Source organism: Pseudophryne corroboree, chromosome 9 (genome assembly GCF_028390025.1).
Source record: "Pseudophryne corroboree isolate aPseCor3 chromosome 9, aPseCor3.hap2, whole genome shotgun sequence".
Classification (NCBI taxonomy): domain Eukaryota; kingdom Metazoa; phylum Chordata; class Amphibia; order Anura; family Myobatrachidae; genus Pseudophryne; species Pseudophryne corroboree.
The window spans coordinates 273,497,937-273,521,287 of record NC_086452.1 but is presented as its reverse complement, the minus strand read 5'-3'; the positions used below and the strand labels follow the sequence as shown (position 1 = coordinate 273,521,287).

The 23,351-nt window shown below is 45.2% G+C and overlaps 1 protein-coding gene across 2 annotated transcripts in view; it reads right to left on the bottom strand.

Annotated features, from left to right (window-relative positions):
• RGS21 (regulator of G protein signaling 21) overlaps positions 1–23,351 on the bottom strand; it is a 498,283-nt gene that overhangs the window by 456,765 nt on the left and 18,167 nt on the right. Inside the window, exon 2 of one of the 2 annotated variants that reach the window (XM_063940308.1) lies at positions 6,133–6,240. The gene's annotated coding sequence lies outside the window, so the exon portion shown is untranslated. Of the gene's footprint in view, positions 1–6,132; positions 6,263–23,351 lie in introns of those variants that run through there. The other variant, XM_063940309.1, reaches the window with a different exon arrangement.

Below are 23,351 nucleotides of genomic sequence, written 5' to 3'. Positions count from 1 at the left end.
CAAAGAGCAGTGCTGGCAATGACAGAATACAGGGCTGGAAAGGTAGGTTGGGGCTGGAAATGACAGAGTTCAGGGCTGGCAATTAGAGAATGCAGGGCTGGAGAGGCAGAATGGGTCTGGTAATAACAGAATGCAGTGCTGAAGAGAAAGAATGGGTCTGGAAATGACAGAGTGGAGGGCTGGAGAGGCAGAATGGGTCTGGCAATGACAGAATGCAGGTCTGGAGAGGCAGAATGGGTCTGGAAATGACAGAATGCAGTGCTGTAGAGAAAGAATGGGTCTGGAAATTACTGACTGCAGGGCTGGAAATGACAGAATGCAGGGCTATAGAGGTGGAATAGGGCTTAAAATAACAGAATGCAGGGCTGGAGAGACAGAATGGGGCTGGAAATTGCAGAGTGCAGGTCTGGCAATGACAGAATACAGGACTGGAAAGGCAGCTATGGGGCTGACAATGAGAGAATGCAGGGTTGGAGAGGCGGAATGGGGCTGGGAATAACAGAGAGCACTGCTGGCAATGACAGAATACAGGGCTGGAAAGGCAGGTTTGGGGCTGGAAATGACAGGGCTGGCAATCAGAGAATGCGGTGCTGGAGAGGCAGAATGGGTCTGGAAATGACAGAATGCTGGGCTGGAGAGGCAGAATAGGGCTGGAAATGAGAGTGCAGGACTGGAAAGACAGAAGGGTGGTGGCTGGAGTAGGGGACTAGTAAGGCACTGTAGGGCTGGAGAGACAGAAGGGTGCTGGTTAGAGCTTGGAAGACACTTCAGGGCTGGAAAGACAGAAGGGTGCTGGTTAGAGCTTGGAAGACACTTCAGGGCTAGAGAGACAGAAGTGTGATGGCTGGGGCTATGGACCACCAGGTGTTAGACATAAGGCCCATGGGTGCAATCAGACCTCAGGCCTGTGGGGCATGTTCAGCAGGCAGAGGGCTCATGTCATAAGTATAAGTGACTATGGGTATTATGTAGGCCCAAGGCACTTCCTGTGCACTGTGCAATAGCCTGAGCCCCTGGTGACTGGCTGGGCATTAGGCTCAGTACACTCTTTAGTAACATATAGGTTAGAGGGGGGGCTCCTATTGTGCGACATAATGTATTTAAGGGGTACTACTGTGTGTCATAAGGGGTACTACTGTGTGGCATAATGTTAGTAAGGAATACTACTTGTGGCAAAATATGAATAAGTGGTACCACTGCGTGGCATAATGTGAAAAAAGGGTACTACGGTGTGGCAAAATGTGAGTATGGGGTACTACTGTGTGGCATAATGTGAAAAGGGGTACTACTGTGTGGCAAATGAAAAAGGGGTTCTACTGTGTGGCATAATGTGAATAAGTGGCTCTACTCTGTGATGTAACATGTATAATCAAGGGGCACTATGGTTGCATATTTGAATTGATACTATTATGTGGCCATGCCTATTCACCATGAGGCCATGCCCCTTAAATGGGAGAGGGGGATCTTCCTATTGCAGTCCTGGGCCCCACTATTTCTGATGGCAGCCCCGTTTGTAAATAGATAATAATCCACTCATCACTGTGGTGCTTCTGTGCAAATATTATGTGGTTTCTTCAGGAAAAAGTAAGACAGCTCTTAATATCTTCTTACGTGCACAGGATATGAAGACTAGATGTTGTGCAGGCTAATTTGTCATAAGGATATAGGACATTAGTTACCCCTGTATCATGTGTTTGACTAGGGTGTGGATCATTAGGGTAACAGTCAATAAGGCAACCCTATATGGTCGACATGCATTAGGTCGATAGGTACAAAAGGTAGACATGGTCAATAGCTTGATATATAAAAGGTCAACTGTGCTTAAGGTTGACAGGTACAAAAGGTCAACAGGGTCAACTTTTTAATTATTTACCATCCACGTGGTCTACGATTGGGAATGATAACCTTGCCTGAAGTGTGGTGTGCGAAGCAGTACACTATTTGGGGTCACGTGTGGTTTAACATAGAAAATGAAACCCAAAATAGCTCCCAAAACTTGTATCAACTTTTTTTGTGTGTTGCCCATTTCCATGTTGACCTTTTGACCTTGTCAACCATTTGTACTGTCTACTTTTTACATGTCATCCTGTTGCATCTTGACCATATGGGGTCAACCTGTTGACTGTTACCCATTTATGGACTACCCAATGATCCACACCATAGGAAGCACATGATACAGCGGGGTGTCGTACGGTATGCCGGTGCTCGGGCTCCCGGCGACCAGCATACCGGCGCTGGGAGCCCGAACGCCGGCATACAGATAGCGTGGCGAGCGCAAAGGAGCCCCTTGCGGGCAAGGTGGTGCGCTAAGCGCGCCACACTATTTTATTCTCCCTCCAGGGGGGTCGTGGACCCCCACTAGGGAGGATAGTTGTTGGTATGCCGGGTGTCGGGATTCCGGCACCGGTATACTGTGTGCCGGTATTCCGACATTCGGCATACAGAAGATCACCCGATACAACGGGATCAATGCTGGAGAGGATTATCCTTAAGATTATCCTATATCCTTAAAACAAATTAGCCTGCACAACATCTAGTCTAGACACTAAACAATACTTTTATTCCTTAATGTAAACAGATGTTAACAGCTGCCTCTCTTTTTCCTGAAGAAACGACATAATACATGCACAGAAGCACCACAAAGTGATAAGTGGATTATCATATATTTGCAAACAGGGCTGCCATCAGAAATCATCCGGATCCCATTTTCCTAAGGACACCATTGAAATAAATATTTGATAGTAAGCAACATGTGACAAATAAAAAAAGTCAGCACATGTTTTATTCTATTATTTTAAATTCACTCAAAATTGTTAGAAATTATTTGTTTTATATTGTAAATATATCTTTCAATTTATGTAAAATAGTTAAAGTGCATTATTGATTTTTCTTACGAATGATTCATTTATACAGATTTCCTTGTCTAAAATTTAAGTCACACTTTATGACGCAAGGGTTGAATTTTCGAAAACAGAACATTTTTATATACTGTAATTAACATCTGCATGCCAATTTTTTCTTTGTTACATTAATAAAACAGTTTAAAGTCCAATACTGATCCTAAACGTTAAGTCTGGTCAATATATGTTGTTTGTCCTTTATCCTCCAACCATTTCTCTAACAATTTACTTACTTCTTAACCTAGTTCTGAAATTTAACATATACAGTAAGGGTATTTTCAGTTGTGCGCAGAGATTTGAAAAACCTGGCAGCGCAGGGTTTTTCCTGCAGCCGCTGGGTTTTTCCTATTCAGTTGAAGAAGAGAAAATGAGCATGGCTGATTTCTATAGAAATCACCACGTCTTTTTTCTCGCACCCCCAGAACAAGGCTTATTTTTCCCAAAATCATTATTTTGGGGGGAAATCATCCGGACTTGCTCTGTTTCCCCCCACCCACAATGATTAATTAGGCAACTGGAAGTTTCCAATTAGCTAAATTAGTCCTTAATCACTCACATTTGAAGCAGTGTCTACTCCTCAAACCTGTTGGGGTCTGGTTTTCTGCAGCAGCAGTTTGTGTAAGGTGTGTGACCCCCCCCCACCCCTTCATTGTGTGTGTGTGTGTGTGTGTGTGTGTGTGTGTGTGTGTGTGTGTGTGTGTGTGTGTGTGTGTGTGTGTGTGTTTATGTGATTCTGGAGGTAGCAGCAGGGAGAACTACATCTCTTAGCTCCCACCTCCCCTCCCAGCAGCCACCTCAGCTCCTAGCAACCACCTCTGCAGTTGAAAGATGGAGGGGAGATGACCGGGAACTGCAGAGAGCACCGGACTGGTATCAGACTTTTTTTTCTTGCAGCATGGAGTGCATAAAGCATAAAACCCTGTGTGCGTTTTTTAAACATTAGATACCGCCGGTACTGTGAGCACGCATACCTGGGCCGTCTAAAGGCATCACCTTCCTACATATATTTTTAACACCTATACCACTCTGTGTTTGTTTTTAATTTATGTAACAGTTTTCACACATCTTTCATTTTTTCAACACTTTAATATTGATCAGCTAACCTCACCTTTTTAACACTCTGATACTTTACTGGTGTCCTCTTTCTAACACTCAGCAGCTACTTTCACTTACCTAACACTGAGATTTTTTCACTGCTATCTTTTAGCTGGGTTGTAGCCCTGTGCCCCAGAGGTGAAACTCTATAATGTTAGGGATCTGCCTGATAAGGTCACCTTGACGATTGGTGGACAGGCTCATAATATTGGCAAATTTTATGCTAAGAATCTCAGATATGATGTATGGTTCAGTTTATTATAATTTCAATGGTTGTATGGTGCACCTGCTCTCTTGTTTCTATACTGTTGAAGTTTTCAATGTTGCGACTGATGGTGGTGTCTAAAGATACACAAAGCATGATTGCAGCATGGGTATTTCAGTCCTTACATATTTGAATGCACTGATGTACACTAGGGAACTGCATTGTAGCGACATTAGCAAAAAGTCACAGATGCAACTGCAGCAAAAGATGCAAGGAAAGTCGCAACTGTGTCCAACTCAGGATCAGACCCTATGAGGAGGAATACCAACCCCCTCAACAGACTCCGCTCCCACAACAGACACTGCCCCAATGCATACATTCGTATCAAGTTTTTACATATCTTTGAATTATGTTACAGAGGCATTATGGTGAATAGAAGAGATGGGCAAAGTAAACATGTTTTGTATAATTGCAAGTAAGTTAGTTGGAGACACAGATGCAGATGCACCTATCAGGAGGTGTAGATCTCATATGCATGTTGGTGTAAATATAACAATAATAATGACGACTAGGAGGACATGGGGCATAGGCATAGCAGGCAGCGGCAGCACATTGATTTTACAGAAGGAGTCACCGGCGGGGATCCAGGGGTAAGCGCTCCCCCTAACCCGCGCCTGTGCCTCCATCTCGTTTGGGGGAGCATGCTGCCCCCTTGCCCCCCCATTTCCCCCCGTTCCGACGCCTATGCACATGCTTAACACTATGTATCACTGCAAGATGTACAAGGGTTGTTCAATAAGTAGGGTAACAAGACCTCTTTTGGATTTCTGAATATTTAGAATTTTCGGATATAGGAGACTCAACCTATATAACCAACTAGGTTTGTTTAATCAATAGACTACCAACTCTGACCTGTTCTTTTGCTGAGTGTGTGCAAAGAGTATTGATTTTCATTACAAACATTATAACCTATGGAAATACATGAAACCTATTTTAATAATAAATACATGTCAACAAATCAAATTCTATGAATTCTTTATGCAATTCTTAAAGCTACTTATAGTCATAAAGATAACTTTTAAAAACTAAAGAAAATAAAAAGCTATCATGGTGAGATTTACAATATTTTTGCATGATTCCTCATTCATGTATGAGACTTTAATATTATACATATGTAATTTATGTTAAAATAAGTATTATACAGTATATGTCCACGTTTAAAATAATGTACAGCTAGTTAAAAATTAAGTAAATATTTATACTGAAGAATGGACAAATGGTTCTTTTAAAACTGATTTTCTACACAGTCTATCATGTAGACACATTGGGATCAATTTAATTATATGTGATGTGCCATTCATTGCATTCCTAAACAGCAGATCATGCGACCACCTACATCACCGATGTCTGTTCAATCCCATATACAGTAGTTGTGCACAGAAATCAGCGATGTAGCCATGATTTATAGGGTGCCATGTATGGCAGTTATACACATATCTCTACAAATTTATACTTGCAATATGACAATTCCATTACACATCACTTTTAAAACCTAAAAAACTATCCATCATTTAAAATAAAATCTCTGGTATTGACCCTGTTATTGATAGGTAGATGTTCTCTGTTGTTATTACTGCATTATGAAATGAGTGTTCTGTGGTTTCCACTGTCTAAGTTGCTTTTAAATGTAGAGTAAGGTTAGGTTAAATGTGATTAAATAAAATATGGTTCATTTGAAAATTTCCTGCAGTGTCAACCGTATAAAGCATCAATATAGCTTATTTTACAAAAATATACAGTACAATTAAAAAAGACTTTGACAATACAATACACAGTACACTGTTAATATACAAATAATAAAATACAACAAATGTTGGTCCAACATAATGGTGTCAATAAAAGCATCTTATAGTAAATATACATTCTACTTACATACAGTCAATAGCCGACAACCTTTTCAATACAGATGTCACTCTTTTCTTCTTCTTTTTGTATATTGTCTCTTGCAGCTATTATAAATGTTGCACTCTTGACAAAATTCTGCAAAATATAAGTTGTGTCATTTATGGACCAGTAAAAGCAGGGGCTTATAATGATAGGTAAGAATAAAACAGCTTCCTGTCCTTTTCTAATTTAAAACCAAAGTTGATATATACAGGTAACCACACACTGACAAGCAATGTTGAAGAGTTAGACACCTGTCATTGTGCATGCAAATAATGCTTATTTTAAGATGCAAAACAGGCTTACTGGTGTTCCATTTGTTGGAAAAGTTTTTAAATATTCTTTCCATGTCCATGATTTGGTTTTTCAGTATTCACTACACAATGATTTTGCATAAGAAAATTAACTTCAACTTCCTATATCACTGGCTATAATATTTCCACTACAGAAGTGTTTGAAATTCAAATGATACAACATACTCTCTGAATATCTATCTATCTATCTATCTATCTATCTATCTATCTATCTATCTATCTATCTATCTGTCTATCTATGTTATTGAGGCACTCTGGAAAGTACATCTATAAATGTAAATGGAGCTGATTCTTGCACTACGATACAGGATCAATATTAAAACAAAACACAAATTATATCATGCACAAAACTCCATGTAAGAGACTTGAATTTATATCATTGAATAATTAGTAATTAAACAAGATACTGGTGTAAACACATCAGTACTACATATTTGCTATTTGGGCATTACTTAATTGTCTAACGCACATATATGTACAGTATGTATATATATATATATATATATATACAGGGGCGGATTGGGAACAAAAAGCGGCCCTGGAAAAATTTGTACTAGTGGCCCCACATGGGCAGCACCAGAGGTGTAAGGTCTAGCCATGGGCCATGGCAGCAGCACCCTCCCCCCAAGACTTTCCAGATAGTGGGCATGTCCAGCATCAAGGGGGAAGTTAAAAATAAATAAATATTATGAGCACATTATATGATACACCTTCAGAATTTAGGAAACTATATCATTCTTTAGAAAGATATATTTTCTTGTTAATTACACCAACCGTATCCCAATCACTATTCACTCAATCTTGTATGCCAGCCAAGCAGGCAGACAGAGCATACACTAGATCATCTGCAATCACAGGCTAAGTGGCAAAGTAATTTTCATATATACAAATTATTTTGCATCTTATTCATTATGTCTATAAAAAAGACCACATGTCCTCAAACAAAACAGGCCCCACATGTGCGTCGGCCCACCGGGAATCTTCCCTGTGTACCCTATGCCCAATCCGCCTCTGTATCCTATATATTAGCCCAGATCTGTCACTCTGCCTGTGTCTCTAACGCTGGGCGGAGTCACAGGGCTGGGCGGAGTTAATTGGCCTGTGCCAGTAGAACACTACCTACAGTTAGGGAGGTGGTTAGTGGTAGCAGCAGGCACAGAATCCAGCCACCATCAGCAGGGAGGGGAATACAGCCAAAAGGACACGTGCAAGCACCAACTGGACTGACGCGGCAACTTGCCTGGTAACACACTATACAGACACACCCCGACCTGCACCCACACCCCACGCCAGGGACCCCTCCCTCATGCAACCCCATCACCACCTAACACATTCACCCAGTGGGGTGTCATGCTGACCGGAACACGCCGTCTGCACAATGGGCTACCCACATTGCTGCTCGAGAACCCTGCCACTATCAGCACCATGCGCCTCTCAGGAGAGACACTATGGCTGGCAGCTGAAATCCGCACCGCAGGCCAGCACAGAAAAGCGTCTCCTTTCACCGGCCACACACAGAATCCCACACTCCGCATTACACCCGCACCCCACGCTGGGGACCCCTCCCACCTGCAACCCCGCCACCAGCTACCACATGCAGCCAGTGTGGGGTCATACTCGCCGTGTGCAAAACACCACACGACCCGCACACTGGACAAAGCCCTTTGCTGCACATACACCGTAGCCTGACACTACAAGCACTGTGTGCCTGCGTTAGCTGTATAGATGCGCGTGTCCCCAGCCCCGTGGGGTGGATGTCAGATGCAAGCCAGCACATGACACCCACACGAAATGCTCATCCACATTCTATACACCTAACGCAGCCACACAGTAAGGAGCGTCATGATTGCCATGTCACTCTTCGGCGTATGTGCAGCAATGGAGCTTGCCCTCATCCAGGTTGACTACACCTACCTCAGACACACACTCTGTAGGCATGCCGTCCCACACAAGTGGCGGAACAAGTGCAGCGCCATGGGGCCAGCGCAGGGCAATGGGGACAGCACTTTGCAGCTAACACAGCCCAATAGGCATGGGCATCGACCATCGATGATTGTAAATCATCAATGGCTGCCAGCTGCTGCTGAATGCTTTTTCCATCGATGGTGTATACCCATCGATGGTCGCTGTATAGACAATGGTTTTTACCCCCACCAATAATGAGCTGCCTGTTCCAGAACAGGGCTGCTCGACTGTCAGCCAGCAGCCCTGCACAGTGTCTGGCACTTACAATGTGGATAACAGCTGGCAATGGTGATGTCCCTCCTCTTTATGAGACTGAGCTGTCACTCACAGCTCAGCCCCGCCCCCGGCTCTTACGCAGCAGAAGAGCAAGCTACCGTGCTTGGGCATAAATATCGATGGGAGAATCCATCGATAGCTATGCATATAATACTTAGCTGCCATCGACGGTTTGTCTTACCGTCGCCATCAATGGTAACCATCGCTGCCAATAGCGCCAATTCCCATCCCTACTGACCACGCTCCCTCTGCAACCAACTCACTAGCTCCAGCCAGCAGCCAGGGAGATAGCATAGCCTATAACCACAATACCACCACACCCTCTTCTCCCTCACACTCACTTGAGCTCCAAAATCCCCCAACAAGCACGCCCCCTCACCCGCCCCCCTGCACACACAAAACCCCTTCCCCATCCTTACAAACCCCCCACCCAACAGAACCACCTCATGGCCACCTAACCCTCACAACACAATAACAAACACTACCGTCACACACCCACAACTCCAAAGGACACCAAACTCCACCCGCCAAAACAACACAACTGCCTTTCCAACACCTGCCGCAACACACGAGCTCATCCCCCAAACAAAATACTCCCAAACCAGCCGTAGAATAAAAAGAGACCCTCCTAAGGCACCAACCTATAGCAAAATATACAACAAAGAAAAAGGTACGATCTCACTCTTTGCACTCCAAAATGTCCCTTCACTTGAGTTGTCCTCACACCGATATCGGGGTTTACATGAAACAAAAAATTAAACATAACATAGTGTAATACTGTATATGCAAGAAAGTTCTTTCCACTGTGTAGGGGAAGAAATAAGGTGATGGAAATATCCCAGAAGAGTTCAAAACGTCCACCTTCTTATGGGGTCACCAAAGTGATGTAACGAAGACTTGGCAACGGATTCTTACATGTATGCTTACTTTTATAAATGTGGTAGAAAACACATCAAGGTTTCTTTAGTGAAGATATAGAAATTTTTCTTCTTAGACCATATGGTGCAGATGAATATTGCTCATGTGAACATATGTGGAATTAAAAAAGGGAAGCCAATTAGGGCAAAGCAAACCCCTTTTATTAATAAAATAATACGAACAGACAACCAGTCATACCAAATTTGGGAAACAGAGATGGACTTCAGCTGACAAAGTAAATTCCGAATATAACAATGTCACATGCTCCCCTCAATTGATATGCTGGTTAAAACATCAATGTTACACTGTATCAACGCGTTTCGACGCTCGGCGGCGTCTTTATCAAGATTAGACAGTGTATTTAACTATAATAAAAAAGACATCAATAAGAGATTTACCCATATATAAAATTCCTATAACAAAATTTATATATAAAAACACCAATTAAAACATACCACTGGCGTGCAGCCTCTCACATAAGGTCAGCTGAATGAAACAGTTCCTAAACTGACCCTCCTTAAATGGGTCTGGGACTCAGGGTCGACAGCACAAAGGTCGACACACTTTAGGTCGACGCCAATTGGTCGACACAGCTTAGGTCGACATGAACAAAAGGTCGACGGGAACAAGGTCGACATGGAAAAAGGTCGACATCAGTTTTTAATTTTTTTTGGTGTCGTTTTCTTCGTAGAGTGACCGGGAACCCCAATTAGTGCACCGCGTCCCCTCGCATGGCTCGCTTCGCTCGCCATGCTTCGGGCATGGTGCCTTCGCTCCGCTGCCGCTTCGCTCGACACACTTTATCGTTCCAATCGTAGTCCACGTGGATCGTTAGGTATGAAAAGGTTCAAAAAAAGAAATTGTGAAAAACTCATGTCGACCTTTTTCCATGTCGACCTTGTTCCTGTCGACCTTTGTCCATGTCGAACTTTTGTCCATGCCGACCTAAGGTGTGTCGACCAATTGGCGTCGACATAAAGTGTGTCGACCTTTGTGCTGTCGACCTGGAGTCCGGATACCCCTTAAATAGCAGGGAACTAGTGTGTTTCTGACCAATTAACCAATGAATAGGAACACAGCTTAACAGACATTTGTATGTGCCAATGAAAAGCAATCCGTTCATAGGCTAATTAACATAATGGGCGCCAACTTGGTGTTTAAACCAATCCCCATGGTAACACTTCTGAAGTCCATCTCTGTTTCCCAAATTTGGTATGACTGGTTGTCTGTTCGTATTATTTTATTAATAAAAGGGGTTTGCTTTGCCCTAATTGGCTTCCCTTTTTTAATTCCACATATGTTCACATGAGCAATATTCATCTGCACCATATGGTCTAAGAAGAAAAATTTCTATATCTTCACTAAAGAAACCTTGATGTGTTTTCTACCACATTTATAAAAGTAAGCATACATGTAAGAATCCGTTGCCAAGTCTTCGTTACATCACTTTGGTGACCCCATAAGAAGGTGGACGTTTTGAACTCTTCTGGGATATTTCCATCACCTTATTTCTTCCCCTACACAGTGGAAAGAACTTTCTTGCATATACAGTATTACACTATGTTATGTTTAATTTTTTGTTTCATGTAAACCCCGATATCAGTGTGAGGAAAACTCAAGTGAAGGGACATTTTGGAGCGCAAAGAATGAGATCGTACCATTTTCTTTGTTGTATAACTCCCAAACCAGCCACCCACCCTCCACAAATACACCACCCCTCCAACACCCTCTTCATCACAACACAACCTTCCCCATCTACGTAACCCACTCACCCCCCCTCCCCAGCAACCTCCACCATCCACCCACCCACCCCATGTGGACCTCCTCCACCCATGCAATCTTCGTACACCCTCCACCATCCCCCTGGCACCCACAACCACAACTCCAGCAAACGAAACACCTCCTGCCCCCCCCCCTATTCCTCACCCCTAGGCCAAATCATATACAGTCAATGGCCCCCATCCACGAACTTGCACAAGCTCGGAAATCAACCACAGACAGCATTGTGGCGACTCCCACAACGATCCACGTACTGTTATGATTCCCGTACTCCAGACCAGAGGAGATCTTATGGCAGAGGTCTGAGTACTGGAAAGATATGCTGGTTACGGGAGCAGGAAAGCCTAGTAACCCCTGGCGCCCTAACTCCGTTGTCTCGCCCGTGTTATCAGAAATCCCCTGCGAGACTATGGTTGCTTGAGCCCATGGCAGCCGCGTTTGAAGGGCGGATTATGTCTGCCCAACTTCGATGCCCCCTCAGGTCTTAATGGGAGACAAAGGGAAATCCGAGACAGGGTGATAACAAGGGGCCCTCTGACTAAGCAACCAGGCCAGGGGCTACAAGCTAACTAACTTAAACCAAAAGTATGTGCGGACAAACCGCCAGGGAAAAGGACAACCAAAGATCCACTGATCCGTTACTCCTATCCAGCACCGCTGGATACCAGAGTGGATTTGTGGGAGCGGAATCCTCCGCAAAAGCTCCGGAACACAATGAAACTAAATCATAAACAGTAAGCGGTCAAGCCGCAACACACGGCTACGCCGCGACTCACGAACACCACAGGATGTTAAAGGTGCTCGGTCGGACTCCAGGAATAGATGACAACTTCCGAGTACAGGACCACTGAGGACAGGAACAACCGGATTGAGCAGGACTGGAAACTCTCTGTAACTGACACAGCAAACAGGAAGCTATCACCGGCGTCTGTGAGAAGTCCTGAGAGTGCTTAAATTTGGGAGCCCTCCAATCAAGATCCAGACAGGGTAATCACATAATCATGCCGTGCAGCTGCATGCTGCACGGCCAGGATACAATTGAACTGATTAATTAAGACCCAGCAACGGGGAACGCGGTCCGACCGTGGCGTCCCCGTTGCTAGGGTCTGAGCGGCTCCGTGCGCCCGGCGTCTAGCGTTGCTAGGGAGCCGGCGGCTGTCTGCCTGCGGCGTCCCTAGTTGCTAGGCGCCGGGCCGCACTGACGGGCGGACCCTCGGCGCCTAACAGTACCCCCCCCTTGAGGAGGGGTCAAGGAACCCCTAAGGCCAGGTTTCTGAGGAAATTCTCGAAAAAATGCCCTTTTGAGCCTCGGGGCATGGAGATCCTCATCCAGGACCCAAGACCTTTCTTCTGGACCATAACCTCTCCAATGTACCAAAAAATAAAGCCGACCCCGGGACAACTTGGAATCGAGAACCTTCTCCACCAAGAACTCCTGCTGACCCTGTACATCTATTGGTGATTTCCCCTGAGAGATCTTGCGAGGAAATCTACTGGATGAAACATATGGTTTTAACAAGGAGCAATGGAAGGTATTTCCGATCCGTAAAGTTTTTGGTAAACGTAACCGGAAAGCAACTGGATTGACTTTTTTGATAATATGATATGGTCCAATAAATTTAGGACCCAATCTGGCTGAGGTTTGTCGAAGTTTAATGTTGCGAGTCGACAACCATACCCTATCTCCTACTTTAAAAGTGCACGGCCGCCGGAGCCTGTCAGAAAAAATTTTTTCCCGAAATGCCGCTTTTCTGAGAGCCAGGTGCACTTTTCTCCAAATGAGTTTGAGATGAGAGGTCAAGGTCAGTGAGGAGACAGAGGAATGTTGAAAAAAGGAATTAGCTCTGGGGTGAAAACCAAAAACTGTAAAAAATGGAGACACATTGGTGGAGGAATGACAGGCATTGTTGTAAGCAAACTCCGCCAACGGAAGAAACTCAGACCAGTCATTTTGGAGTTTGGCCGAGTACAAACGCAAATATTGTTTTAATGATTGATTAACTCGCTCAGTCTGCCCGTTGGATTGGGGATGGTAGCCAGACGTTAAAGATAATTTCATCTTTAATGAGGCACAAAAAGACTTCCAAAATTGTGCAATGAATTGTGGACCCCGATCAGAAACAATATCAGTGGGTAACCCATGGAGTCTGAAAACATGGCGGAGGAACAAGACTGCCAATCCCTGGGCAGATGGCAATCGGGGAAGAGCAATGAAATGGGCCATTTTGCTAAAACGGTCCACTACCACCCATATGACTCGGCATCCGGCTGACAGAGGGAGGTCCACCACAAAATCCATGGAAATATGAGACCATGGCCTAAGAGGAACATTCAAGGGCATAAGTTGACCGATAGGCAAGGAACGGGGAACCTTATGCTGTGCACAGACCTGACAAGAAAAAACAAACTCCTTAATGTCTTTGGAAAGACCAGGCCACCATACCGAGCGGGAAACTAATTCAAAAGTTTTGGCGATCCCCGGATGCCCGGCAACTTTGCTATCATGAAACTCCGTCAAAACAGTTGCTCTCAAAAACTCGGGGACATAAAGACGACCAGCAGGAGTATTTCCAGGAGCTTGATGTTGAAGCTGCTTTAACTGGGTAAATAAATCTTGTGTGAGGCCTGCCCGAATGACTGAAGACGGAAGTATGGGAGTAACAGGACTATTGTCTTGAACTGGAAGAAAACTGCGTGACAGGGCATCTGCCTTGGTATTCTTGGAACCTGGCCTGAAGGTGATAATGAACTTGAAACGAGTAAAAAATAAAGCCCAACGAGCTTGCCGGGCATTCAGCCGTTTAGCTGATTCAATGTATTGAAGATTTTTGTGATCAGTCAAAACTGAAATGGTATGAGTGGCTCCTTCAAGCCAATGCCTCCACCCCTCGAAAGCCCATTTAATAGCCAGTAATTCCCAGTTACCAACATCGTAGTTGGATTCAGCAGATGAGAATTTCCTGGACATAAAGGCACAAGGATGTAATTCTAGAGAATCCGGATCCTTCTGAGATAGGATAGCCCCTACTCCAACCTCCGAGGCATCAACCTCAACAATGAAAGGCAATTCTGGGTTGGGATGTCTGAGGACTGGGGCTGAGACAAAGGCTTGTTTCAAGGCCTGAAAAGATAACTCAGCTTCACGTGACCAGTTGGTAGGATCTGCTCCCTTCTTAGTCAGTGCCACAATGGGAGCAACTAGGTCGGAGAAAGAGTGAATAAATCTTCTATAGTAATTCGCAAACCCTAAAAAGCGCTGAATTGCTTTTAAGTTGGTGGGTTGCGCCCAACTAAGGATGGCTTGGAGCTTCTTTGGTTCCATACAGAATCCCCGAGGGGAAATGATGTACCCTAAAAAGGATACCTCCGTGACATGAAATTCACACTTCTCCAGCTTGGCATATAGGTGATTTTCACGTAATTTTTTTAGAACCTGACGCACCTGGGTAACATGTTGTTCTATAGAGTCAGAATATATCAAAATATCGTCTAAGTAGACTACAACGAATCTTCCAAGAAATTCACGGAGCACATCGTTAATGAGATCCTGGAAAACTGCCGGAGCGTTAGACAGGCCGAATGGCATAACCAGATACTCATAGTGACCCGACTGAGTACTGAATGCCGTTTTCCACTCATCCCCTGACTTGATCCGGATGAGGTTATATGCTCCTCTCAGGTCAATCTTAGAAAAAATCACAGCCGAACGTAGCTGATCAAAGAGGACAGAAATCAGCGGCAAAGGGTAAGTATTTTTTACTGAGATCTTATTCAAGGCTCTAAAGTCAATGCAAGGTCTGAGTGATCCATCCTTCTTCTCCACAAAGAAGAAGCCTGCACTTAAAGGGGATTTAGACGGCCTGATAAATCCTTTCCCTAGGCTTTCTTTAACATATTCATTCATGGCCACAGTTTCTGGTCCGGACAATGCATATAACCTTCCCTTAGGCAAAGTGGCACCAGGAATTAGCTCAATAGCACAATCATAAGGCCTATGGGGAGGCAGAATGTCCGCATTGCCCTTGGAAAATACATCAACAAAATCCTGGTATTCCACAGGAATGGGTGCGGGAATGACAGCAGCTATTCTGATGGGAAGCGTAATACATTCCTTATTACAGATGGTACCCCATTGTGAGATCTCCCCCGACTGCCAATCAATGATGGGATTATGAAAGGCCAGCCAAGGGTGACCCAGAACCACTGGAACTGCTGGGCAATGGGTAAGGAAAAACTCAATTTTTTCAGAATGCAGAGCTCCTACCGAAAGTAGAACAGGAGGTGTACAGAGAGAAATAACCCCATTGGACAAGGGACTCCCATCTAAACCATGCATGGTGACACACCTACCCAAGGCTAACTGAGGAATACCTAAGGCCTTGGCCCATGTTAAATCCATAAAGTTCCCTGCAGCTCCACTGTCCACAAAAGCCGAGACCGAGGAACAGAGGCTGCCAAAGGAAACTTTAGCTGGAACTAACAGTGAATTATTTGAGGAGATAAGCTGCAGACCAAAGTGAACCCCCTCACAAATCACTTGGTCGAGGCGTTTCCCGACTTGTTCGGACAACTACGGGCAAAATGTCCCTTACCTCCACAGTATAAACAAAGACCAGAATTTTGCCTTCTGGTTCTTTCTTCAGGAGACAGTTTGGAGAGGCCTATCTGCATGGGCTCCTCTATGTCCACAGGAATGGAAAAAACACAAGGAGTAGACCCGACAGATGCTCCTTTTTCAGCCCTCCGCTCTCTGAGACGACGATCAATCTTAATAGAGAGCTCCATGAGTTTATCGAGAGTCTCAGGAGCCGGATACTGAAGGAGACTGTCTTTTATAGACTCGGATAAGCCGAGGCGAAACTGACTGCGCAGGGCTGGGTCATTCCATCCACAGTCGTTCGACCAACGGCGAAACTCCGTACAATAAATCTCTGCGGGATTCCTACCCTGTCTGAGAGCACGCAACTGACTCTCGGCGGATGCCTCTCTATCAGGGCCGTCATACAATAGCCCTAAAGACCCCAGAAAGGCGTCTACAGACAATAAAGCCGGATCGTCTGTTCTTAAACCAAAAGCCCAGGTCTGAGGATCCCCCTGAAGTAAGGAAATAATAATTCCAACCCGCTGAGATTCCGTACCTGAGGAGACTGGTCTTAAACGAAAATAAAGTTTACAAGACTCTTTAAAATTAAAAAACTGCTTTCTATCCCCAGAAAAACGGTCAGGCAAATGCATTTTTGGTTCAGGAATGACCCTCGGGGAAGTCCGTAACAGATCTTCCTGTGACCTCACCCGAAGGGACAGATCCTGAACCATCTGAGTAAGTTCTTGAATCTGGCTAACTAGAAGCTGGCCAGGATTTGGCCCAACACCGGTGGGATTCATGAGGCCGACAAATCTTCCAACTGAATAAGGGAAAAAATTAAATCCTGTTAATTTTAAATTTTAGTCTGGCCGGTGATAATGTTATGATTCCCGTACTCCAGACCAGAGGAGATCTTATGGCAGAGGTCTGAGTACTGGAAAGATATGCTGGTTACGGGAGCAGGAAAGCCTAGTAACCCCTGGCGCCCTAACTCCGTTGTCTCGCCCGTGTTATCAGAAATCCCCTGCGAGACTATGGTTGCTTGAGCCCATGGCAGCCGCGTTTGAAGGGCGGATTATGTCTGCCCAACTTCGATGCCCCCTCAGGTCTTAATGGGAGACAAAGGGAAATCCGAGACAGGGTGATAACAAGGGGCCCTCTGACTAAGCAACCAGGCCAGGGGCTACAAGCTAACTAACTTAAACCAAAAGTATGTGCGGACAAACCGCCAGGGAAAAGGACAACCAAAGATCCACTGATCCGTTACTCCTATCCAGCACCGCTGGATACCAGAGTGGATTTGTTGGAGCGGAATCCTCCGCAAAAGCTCCGGAACACAATGAAACTAAATCATAAACAGTAAGCGGTCAAGCCGCAACACACGGCTACGCCGCGACTCACGAACACCACAGGATGTTAAAGGTGCTCGGTCGGACTCCAGGAATAGATGACAACTTCCGAGTACAGGACCACTGAGGACAGGAACAACCGGATTGAGCAGGACTGGAAACTCTCTGTAACTGACACAGCAAACAGGAAGCTATCACCGGCGTCGGTGAGAAGTCCTGAGAGTGCTTAAATTTGGGAGCCCTCCAATCAAGATCCAGACAGGGTAATCACATAATCATGCCGTGCAGCTGCATGCTGCACGGCCAGGATACAATTGAACTGATTAATTAAGACCCAGCAACGGGGAACGCGGTCCGACCGTGGCGTCCCCGTTGCTAGGGTCTGAGCGGCTCCGTGCGCCCGGCGTCTAGCGTTGCTAGGGAGCCGGCGGCTGTCTGCCTGCGGCGTCCCTAGTTGCTAGGCGCCGGGCCGCACTGACGGGCGGACCCTCGGCGCCTAACACGTACCCCTCGCAAACAACCCTTCACCAAGCACAGTACATTCAACACCCTCCACAAACCTAGCAAAAACCTCCCAAAACCTATCACACACCCAGCTCCCTCCCTCTCCAGCCAACTCATTATCTCATCGCATCAGGACAACAGTTTACCCACAACAGTACCCACATATGCTACAGTCACACAGATGTACATCACAACTCCAACATCTCCCTCACCACCACACCTAAGCACCCAACAAACAACCCAACACCGCAGCCTCTTCTCCTTCACACGCAGAAACACTCCGCTCACCCCTCCCCCAACCACAACATGCACGCACCCTCCCCAAACCCCTGCTCGCACAAAAACCACTTCCCCATACGTGCACACACCCCACACAACCACACCGCCTTATGCATCACTAAGCCTCACACCACAGCAACGGACACAACCCTCGCACACCCACAACTCCAAAACACAACCAACCCCGCAATGACAACACACCCACCTATTCAATACCCACACCACCTCACAAGTCCATCCCCCAACCAACCTAGGCCAATACCTGACACCCACCTTCCACAAATACACCACCCCCTGCACCTCAACACATCCTTCCCCATCTGCCTACCCCACCCTGCACTGCACACACCCTAATACCCTGCCCCATCCAACCACCCACCCACCCAATGTGGACATTCCCCAGCGATGCCACTTTCGTACAGCCCCCCCCCCAACCACAACATGCGCACACCCTCCCCAAACCCCTGCTCGTCCAACACCACTTCACCATACTTGCAAACCTCCCACCCAACTACACCACCTAAGTTATTGAGTGCGTCTTCTTCCCTGTAATGTAGCACCCACGCACCTGCCCCTCCCCCACCCTTGGCACCAAGGGTGTGCAAGGGTTAAGGGGGCGCAGCCCTTTACAATGGTGTGAAGAGCACCCATAGGGCGCAATGAATCACCTACTATATATATATATATATATATATATATATATACATACATACATACAAACACATACATTTTTATTTATTTATTTATTTATTTACATATGTGTATATATATATATATATATATATATATATATATATATTAGTGATGAGAGGGTTCGGTTCCTAGAGATCCGAACCCCCCCGAAATTAAACCATTTTAAACAGTTCCGAGGCAGACTTGGATCCTCCCGCCTTACTCAGTTAACCCGAGCGCGCCCGAACGTCATCATCCCGCTGTCGGATTCTCGCGAGATTCGTATTCTATATAAGGAGCCGCGCGTCGCCGCCATTTTCACTCGTGCTTTGGAGATGATAGCGAGAGGACATGGCTGCGTTCTCTCAGTTTCTGTGTTCAGTGTGCTGCAAATATCTGTGCTCAGTGTGCTGCAAATATCTGTGCTCAGTGTACTAGTAAATATCTGTGCTCAGTGTGCTGAAAATATCTGCGTTCTCTGCCTGAAAAACGCTCCATATCTGTGCTGAATTGTAGTATATAGTAGGAGGACAGTGCAGAATTTTGCTGTGACCACCAGTATATATATAGCAGTACGGTACAGTAGTCCAATGCTCTACCTCTGTGTCGTCAAGTATACTATCCATCCATACTTGTGCTGCATTTTAGTTGTGCGCAGTATTATATAGTAGGAGGACAGTGCAGAATTTTGCTGACCACCAGTATATATATAGCAGTATGGTACAGTAGTCCACTGCTCTACCTCTGTGTCGTCAAGTATACTATCCATCCATACCTGTGCTGCATTTTAGTTGTGCGCAGTATATAGTAGGACAGTGCAGAACTTTGCTGACCACCAGTATATATATATAGCAGTACGGTACAGTAGTCCACTGCTCTACCTCTGTGTCATCAAGTATACTATCCATCCATACCTGTGCTACATTATAGTTGTGCACAGTATATAGTTTGAGGACAGTGCAGAATTTTGCTGACCACCAGTATATATATAGCAGTACGGTACAGTAGTCCACTGCTCTACCTCTGTGTCGTCAAATATACTATCCATCCATACCTGTGCTGCATTTTAGTTGTGCGCAGTATATAGTAGGAGAACAGTGCAGAATTTTGCTGACCACCAGTATATATATAGCAGTATGGTACAGTAGTCCACTGCTCTACCTCTGTGTCGTCAAGTATACTATCCATCCATACCTGTGCTGCAGTTTAGTTGTGTGCATTATATAATAGGAGGACAGTGCAGAATTTTGCTGACCACCAGTATATATATAGCAGTACAGTACAGTAGTCCAATGCTCTACCTCTGTGTCATCAAGTATACTATCCATCCATACCTGTGCTGCATTTTAGTTGTGCGCAGTATACAGTAGGAGGACAGTGCAGAATTTTGCTGACCACCAGTATATATATATAGCAGTACGGTACAGTAGTCCACTGCTCTACCTCTGTGTCGTCAAGTATACTATCCATCCATACCATACTATCCATCCATACCTGTGCTGCATTTTTTAATTGTGCGCAGTATATAGTAGGAGGACAGTGCAGAATTTTGCTGACCACCAGTATATATATAGCAGTACGGTACACTAGTCCACTGCTCTACCTCTGTGTCGTCAAGTATACTATCCATCCATACCTGTGCTGCATTTTATTTGTGCGCATTATGTAGTAGGAGAACAGTGCAGAATTTTGCTGGCCACCCGTATATATATAGCAGTACGGTACAGTAGTCCACTGCTCTACCTCTGTGTCGTCAAGTATACAATCCATCCATACTTGTGCTGCATTTTAGTTGTGCGCAGTATTATATAGTAGGAGGACAGTGCAGAATTTTGCTGACCACCAGTATATATATAGCAGTATGGTACAGTAGTCCACTGCTCTACCTCTGTGTCGTCAAGTATACTGTCCATCCATACCTGTGCTGCATTTTAGTTGTGCGCAATATATAGTAGGACAGTGCAGAACTTTGCTGACCACCAGTATATATATAGCAGTACGGTGCCGTAGTCCACTGCTCTACCTCTGTGTCATCAAGTATACTATCCATCCATACCTGTGCTGCATTATAGTTGTGCACAGTATATAGTTTGAGGACAGTGCAGAATTTTGCTGACCACCAGTATATTTATAGCAGTACGGTGCAGTAGTCCACTGCTCTACCTCTGTGTCGTCAAGTATACTATCCATCCATACCTGTGCTGCATTTTAGTTGTGCGCAGTATATAATAGGAGGACAGTGCAGAATTTTGCTGACCACCAGTATATTTATAGCAGTACGGTACAGTAGTCCACCGCTCTACCTCTGTGTCGTCAAGTATACTATCCATCCATACCATACTATCCATCCATACCTGTGCTGCATTTTAGTTGTGCGCAGTATATAGTAGGAGGACAGTGCAGAATTTTGCTGACCACCAGTATATATATAGCACTAGTCCACTGCTCAGTAGTCCACTGCTCTACCTCTGTGTCGTCAAGTATACTATACATCCATACCTGTGCTGCATTTTAGTTGTGCACAGTATATAGTAGGAGGACAGTGCACAATTTTGCTGACTTCCAGTATATATATAGCAGTACGGTACAGTAGTCCACTGCTCTACCTCTGTGTCATCAAGTATACTATCCATCCATACCTGTGCTGCATTTTAGTTGTGCGCAGTATATAGTAGGAGGACAGTGCAGAATTTTGCTGACCACCAGTATATATATAGCAGTACGGTACAGTAATCCACTGCTCTACCTCTGTGTCATCAAATATACTATCCATCCATACCTGTGCTGCATTTTAGTTGTGCGCAGTATATAGTAGGAGGACAGTGCAGAATTTTGCTGACTACCAGTATATATATAGCAGTACGGTACAGTAGTCCACTGCTCTACCTCTGTGTCATCAAGTATACTATCCATCCATACCTGTGCTGCATTTTAGTTGTGCGCAGTATATAGTAGGAGGACAGTGCAGAATTTTGCTGATCACCAGTATATATATAGCAGTACGGTACAGTAATCCACTGCTCTACCTCTGTGTCATCAAGTATACTATCCATCCATACCTGTGCTGCATATTAGTTGTGCACAGTATATAGTAGGAGGACAATGCAGAATTTTGCTGACTACCAGTATATATATAGCAGAACGGTACAGTAGTCCACTGCTCTACCTCTGTGTCATGAAGTATACTATCCATCCATACCTGTGTTGCATTTTAGTTGTGCGCAGTATATTGTCGGTTGCGATGCCTGACCTTCCCAACACTGGACGGGAAGAGGTGGTGCCTTCCACCATTTGCACGCCCCCTGCAAGTGCTGGAAGGAGCACCCGCAGTTCAGTTCCTTATAGTCAAATTGAAGATGTCACTGTTGAAGTACACCAGGATGAGGATATGGGTGTTGCTGGCGCTGAGGAGGAAATTGACAAGGAGGATTCTGATGGTGAGGGGGTTTGTTTAAGTCAGGCACCCGGGGAGACACCTGTTGTCCGTGGGACGAATATGGCCATTAACATGCCTGGTCAAATTACAAAAAAAATCACCTCGTCGGTGTGGAATTATTTTAACAGAAATAAGGACAACATTTGTCAAGCCGTGTGTTGCCTTTGTCAAGCTGTAATAAGTAGGGGTAAGGACGTTAACCACCTAGAAACATCTTCCCTTATACGTCACCTGGAGCGCATTCATCATAAGTCATTGACAAGTTCAAAAACTTTGGGTGACAGTGGAAGCAGTCCACTGACAACTAAATCCCCTCCTCTTGTAACCAAGCTCCTGCAAACCACACCACCAACTCCCTCAGTGTCAATTTCCTCCTTAGAGAGGAAAGCCAATAGTCCTGCAGGCCATATCACTGTCAAGTCTGACGAGTTCTCTCTTGCCTGGGATTCCTCCGATGCATCCTTGAGTGTAACGCCTACTGCTGCTGGCGCAGCTGTTGTTGCTGCTGGGAGTCGATCGTCATCCCAGAGGGGAAGTCGGAAGACCACTTGTACTACTTCCAGTAAGCAATTGACTGTCCAACAGTCCTTTGCGAGGAAGATGAAATATCACAGCAGTCATCCTGCTGCAAAGCAGATAATGTGGCCTTGGCAGCCTGGGTGGTGTTAAACGTGTGTCCAGTATCCACCATTAATTCACAGGGAATTAGACAATTTATTGAGTTAGTGTGTCTCCGGTACCAAATACCATCTAGGTTCCACTTGTCTAGGCAGGCGATACTGAGAATGTACACAGACCTCAGAAAAAGAGTCACAAGTGTCCTAAAAAATGCAGTTGTACCCAATGTACACTTAACCACGGACATGTGGACAAGTGGAACAGTGCAGACTCAGGACTATATGACTGTGACAGCCCACTGGGTAGATGTATTGCTTCCCGCAGCAAGAACAGCAGCGGCGACACCAGTAGCAGCATCTCGCAAATGGCAACTCATTCCTAGTCAGGCTACGCTTTGTATCACCACTTTCCATAAGAGACACACAGCTGACAACCTCTTACGGACACTGAGGAACATCATCGCACAATGGCTTACCCCAATTGGACTCTCCTGGGGATTTGTGACATCGGAC